Here is a 6,162-nt window from a genome sequence, read left to right as displayed (position 1 = left end):
TTTTTCGAGACAGGGTTTCTCTGTGTAGCCCTGGCTGTCCTGGAACTCACTCTGTAGACCAGGCTGGCCTTGAGCTCAGAAATCCACCTGCCTCTGCCTCCCAAATGTTGGGATTAAAGGCGTGTGCCACCACCGCTCAGCTAATGTGTAGCCCAGGCTGGCCTTGAACTCGTGATCCTCCTTCAGCAAATCCTACTGGCGTGTGCCACCACAACTGGCCCCCTTGGGATTCTCAAGGCTATTTGGAAAAACGTCTACACAAGTCACTAGCTACAACTAAGCTACAGCTAAGTCATTAAGTCCTGAGTTCAACCTAAAATCATTCTGAGAGAGATGGGTACTTAAAGGAGGATTTCTGACCAGCCTGGCTCAAGGGGTCTTGTCGTTCTGCCCCACACAGCAGCCAGGAGATAAAAGGTCCCAAAATATTCTAGCCATGTTCCTAGTTCCTCAGGACCCAAGGTTGCTTGACCTCAGGACACCCAAAATGGAAATCATGCAATTATCTCTGTGAGACACAGTTTAATAAGGATAGAAAAGGGACTGAAGCCAAGAAAAGGAAATTTACCTTTTATATCACAGCTTTTGCCCAGAAATGAAATGTGTATCTTTCATAAAGATGAAAGATACATTAAAAGTTGAACCAAAGGCGTTGTTTTGAATTTAGTTAGGTGAATGCTTGTCACTGGTTCTTATTCAAAATCATTACCCCAGGCTGCTGCCAGGGACTACCCTGAGTAAGGCAGTGTCTGTGTTCTAAGGGAGTGTTCTGGGGAAAGGGGGAAGGAGAAGGGGAGAGGAGAGGGGAGGGGAAAGGCAGGGGAGAGAGAGAGAGAGAGAGAGAGAGAGAGAGAGAGAGAGAGAGAGAGATTCCTTTGTGTATTCTTCCTTCCTCTCCACTCTTTGTCTGACTCTCTTGCTCCTTTCTCTTGCACCCAGAGTGAGGGAGCCGCTCAGTGATTGCCAAGTCACTTCCAGATTCTTGGCTGAGAACGGCAACTTGTTACAAAGAATCTGTGGTCTGTAGGCAGACTTTTGCTACTTTGTGGCTTCTTTCTTTCATCCTTCACCTCTTTTCTTCCATCCTTTCAACCCCCTAACACTAGATAAGAGAGGAAAAAGAATAGAGAGGAAAGGGGGGACATTATTATTAGACTACTTCCTGCTGATTAGGGACTTCCCATTACTTGGGGCAAGTTTCATCTTTACAGTACCTAATTTTTTCTTCTTGTTTCTTGTTTTGCACATGACTACTTAACAAATGTGGACCAACAGCAAACAACCAACAGCAACCATTAGCAAGCAACAAACAAACAACAACTCACCCAACCTCGCTAGGCCCTAACATTTATATATCCTCTGAAGAGTCCCCAGAATTCCAAACACAATCACAGAAACTATCTGCAGTTGGCAAAATCACAGCCCTGCTAGAGCACAGGCAAATCATAGTCAGCTGTGGTGAAGCACACCTGGGTTTAAAACAAAACCATATTCTAATATTTATTTCTGTGTTTTTTTTTTAAAGAAACCAAAATTCCAAAAATTCTCACTACAGTGCCCTAGTAGGAATTTGGAGAAAAGTAGAAGATTGTTTCTAGCACCAGAAAAGATGTACAGAGAAATGAGAAACCACTTTTCATTCTCCGGGAAGTTTGGGGAACCCTTCACAGAGGTTGCAATGTTTGAGGTAAATGTTGACAAGTGTGGAGATTTCAGCAGGTCTTGTGGGACAACTTGAGGACTCTGTCCTTCTCACTGAGAAGGCATAGAGATCGCACTAGGATATTGCTTCCAGCCTGGCAGTGGTGGAACACCATTAATTCCAGTAAAGGCAAGTGGGTCTCTGAGTTCAAGGCCAGCCTGGTCTACATGGTGAGTTCCAGGACAACCAAGGTTACACAGAGAAACCCTGTCTCAAAACACAAAAGCAAAACACAAAAAAGAGGAACTGTAAGACATTGCTTTTACACTTGTTTCTATAATTCTCAACTAGGTTCCAGAATGGCAGGTCCCTTTGCTCCTGGTGACCCTCAGGCCAAATCTACCCTGATGCCTTTTGCACACTAAAGATGGTATTTAGATTGGTAAGTAATGGTTGTGAAAGAAAAGGGAAAAAAAATCAAAGTAGTAATGTTTCATGATGCAAAAGTTATATGAAATCCAAATTTCAGTCTCTAAAATTAAGTAAGGCTTTATCGGGATTTCTCTGCTTTCTTTCATCTGAGCATTCTCTGGCTGTTTCTCAGTGTTAGCTGCACAGGTGAGTGGTTGCAACAGAGACCCTATGATCTGCAGAGCCTCAACTATTCCTGACTGGGCTTTTGCAGAGAAAAGGCTACTGACCCATGCTCTACACTTTAACAGCCTTCAGCCATCTCCCCTGGACATTTATGATGCTTCTTGGCAAAGACAAAATGGCATGTCCACATTTCTAAGATTATTATGTACCTCTATACGTGTAGATGGAGTTTAGGTTCTTGCATATCCTAAGCAAGCGCTGTACCACAGAGATGTACCCTCAGTTCCATGGGATCATTATGAGAGTATTATGGAATACTCGGCAAGTGAACAGGACATGTGAAATTGTGTGTGTATGTGTGTGTGTGTGTGTACATGCTGACTAGTCTGAGTTCGTGTCACTATTGCTGTGATGAAATACAATGACCAAAGCAACTTGGGGGAGGAAAGGGTTTATTTAACTTAAGCATCTGGATCACAGTTCATCATCAAAGAAAGTCAGGACAGGAACCCAAATGGGGCAGGAACCCAGAGGCAGGAGCTGATGCAGAGACTATGGAGGGTGCTGCTTACTGGCTTGCTTCTTATGGCTTGCTCAACTGGCCTTCTTATTGAACCCAGGATCACCAGCTCATCGATGGCAACACTCACAGTGGGTTGGGCCCTTCCTCATTAATCACTAATTAAGAGATAGCTTACAGGTTAGAGAGATGGCTCAGTAGTTAAGAGCACTGGCTGCTCTTCCAGAGGACCTGGGTTCAATGCCCAGTACCCACTTGGCAGCTAACAGCTGTCTATAACTTCAGTTCCAGGGGATCCAACATCCTCACACTGACATAAATGAAGGCAAAACACCAATGTACATGAAATAAAAATAAATAATTAATTTAAAAGAAAAAAGAAAATGCCTTACAGTTGGATCGATTGGAGACATTTTCTCAGTTGAGTCTTCCCCCTTTCAGATAACTCTAGCTTGTGTCAAGTTGACATAAAAGTAGCCAGCACAAAGTCTGAAAAAGTGTGGCATGAGCTATTACCATTGGTTACTTACTCCTGAGACTCGAGCTTTGTAGATGGGTATGAAATATCAGCAATGACATTGATAGTGACCAGCTGCTGACCATGCACTAAGAGCCATCCTCAGTACTTTATGAATCTCATCTTACTTAAAATTTCCAAGAACTGCTATTCCCAGGGTGGAGAAATGTCTCTTGGCCGAGAACCCTAGTTCAGCTCCTAAGCTGGGTGGCTCACAACCGTGTGTAACTCTAACTCCAGGGAGTCTGACCCCCTGTTTTAGTCTCCTCAGAAACCTGTACTCAAGGGCACAGACATACACACTTATGCATATAACCTTAAAATAGAACTAAAACTTAAAGAAAAAAAAGAAAGCAAAAGCATGGTGGTGTACACCCTTAATCCCAGCACTCAGAAGGCAGAGGCAGGCAGATCTCTGTGAATTCATTATCCTACTCTAGAGTGAGTTCCAGGACATCCAGGGCTTCCCAGAGAAGCTCTGTCTGGGTGGGGGTGAGGGAGCACCATTGCCTTTATTTAGCAATATGGAATCAGAGGAAAGGAAGCCTTGTGTGTCCAAGATCACACAATCACAATTCACAATTCAGAAGAGCTGAATGCCAACAGATTATTCTGAACTTGGTGCTTACCTCCTTCCACCACATCCCGTTTGGTTGTCTTAGGTTAAGCGTGCACTTCTTGTTATAGAGTTTTTTCTTTTTAAACACTGACCATCTGTTACTTTTATAGTCAGGAAAACCATATAAAAATTAAAATTAAGTATTTCTATTAGCTAGAATGGTCCCTGGCACCCAACAAAGACAATGATAGTGAAGAAGAGGAAGAAGAAGGGGAGGAGGAAGATGTAGAAGAGGGGGAGGAGGAAGAGGAAGAAGAGGGGGAGAAGTAAGATGTAGAAGAGGGAGAGGAGGGAGAGAAGGAGGAGGAAGAGAAAGAGGGGAGGAAAACAGGAAAGGGGAAGAGGAGGAGGAAGAGAGGAGAGGAAGAGGGAGAGGAGGAAGAGGAGAAGGAAGAGGAGGGGGAGGAGGAATTGGAAGAAGAGGGGGAGGAAGAAGAGGAGGAAGAGAAAGAAGAGGGGGAGGAGGAAGAGTATGACTGATATTTGTGATGCAGGAATTTCTTTGCATGCCAGTTCAGGTAAAGAGGCATTTGTCAAATAGAGCTTTTATTATTTCCTTTTACTTCCGGGTGCCCCAGAGATGGACTGGAGTCTATGTGGGTCAGGGATAGACCATGACACCCCAACTCCCTATTCTGAGGGTTAGGAAAAAGCTATTCTCAATCCTGCCTTCCACCTGCTCCTTGCAGTTTCAGGTGGTTAGAGAGGGTGAATGGATGGGCCTGGCAGACGGGCCTGGGGCTTCAGCTGAGTGTGACTCTAAATCTGGCCCCAGCACTGATTAGCTTGTGACCCTGCTCTGGCCCCGCCCTTGTCAAAGCTGGGTGCATTTATCTTTCCTTTCCCATTTCCACTTTGTGCCACCAGGAAGTCCTTGCCATTCCACTGGCAGGCGTCTTCCAGCCTGAGAGACTCTCATGGAAGATTCATTTCTTGGAGCTTAGAGCTCTGCCAAGGAGAGGTGACATATTAAGCCAGTGACACTATGGCAATCTAATTCCGTGGACTTAGAGTTGGGAGTCACCTAAAGTCTATAGCCCCATTATTTCTGCGTCCAAGACCATCTTTTTCTTTTTCCACCAACAGAGGGACATGTGCCCCTGTCCTGGTCCTAGCAGCTCTTTTTCTCCCTGTACTCTGGATCTCGCTTCCCTCTCCTAGGGGGCCTCTGCTTCCCTCTCCTAGGGGCCTCTGCTCCTCTCCCACATTAGCATCCTTCTTGGCTTCCCTCCATGGGTATTTAAATGAGCTCAAGTCTTTCTCTTCTTAATTCAGTACAATACCAGGCCTTCTGGGGCCTTGCACCCTCTGCAGAGACTGATTACCTCACTTCTCTCCTCTGCCAAACTCCTTATAAAGAATTACTTATGAACTTTGATAGACAGATGGGAGAACTCGTAGTATTTAAAGAAAACATATGTTTATTGGAAAGGAAAGACCGGACAGCCCAGAAGTTGGTTGAGGTATGGAAGAAAAAAAAAAGTGGAATGTTCCTGAAGGCAGACTTCCTTGCTTCATTAACGGTGTCTAAAAAATCAACACAAGCCCTTCATGCTGCACGATCCGCCCAGTGGGATGGATTTGTGTCCCTGTTCTGCGAAAGCTCAGTACGGTGGAAGACACAGTCTAGGACCTACCATACACCTATCTTCAGGCTGCTCACAACTTCCCATAAACACTGCTACAGTATCACCAGGGCCAGTGGATGATTTTGGCTGCATGGACAGTAAAGCCTGGATCCCCGCCCCTTGGACACCTATCAGCTGTGTAAATCCTCAGAGGACTTCCCAACAGACACTCTTAAAGCATCCTTCACAGAGCTGTGGGCGTAGCTCAGTTGGCAGCATGCTTGCCTGGCATTCAGGAAGACTGGGGCTTGATTCCCAGCACTGATTAAACGGTGGTATAGCCTGTAACCCCAGCCCTGGGGAAATGGGGACCGGAGCATCAGGAGTTCAACGTTATCCTTGGTTGCAAGGTTTGAGGCTAGCCCTAGCCTCTGTCTGAGATTCTGTCTATAAACTACAAGTGTTGTGCCCTGCTAGTGATTCTGGTGCACATTACAGTTTGAGACCTACCAGCATAGGCAGCAAAGATTGCTGTGGCTGGAGGTTAGACTGCTGGGGCATTGGCACTTGCCTTTGGTTGTGATCTGTGAGGTAGAACAAAGGCAAGAGGGTGTGTGACCCAGAGAGTAAACCAGAACAAAGAGGTTGGAAGGCACTTGCTACCTGAAGGGTAAAGGGAGGGAAGCTGCAGGAGTGGAG

The sequence above is a fragment of the Grammomys surdaster genome, unplaced genomic scaffold (assembly GCF_004785775.1).
Source record: "Grammomys surdaster isolate TR1022 unplaced genomic scaffold, NIH_TR_1.0 125849, whole genome shotgun sequence".
Lineage (NCBI taxonomy): Eukaryota > Metazoa > Chordata > Mammalia > Rodentia > Muridae > Grammomys > Grammomys surdaster.
This window is presented reverse-complemented; position numbering follows the sequence as displayed.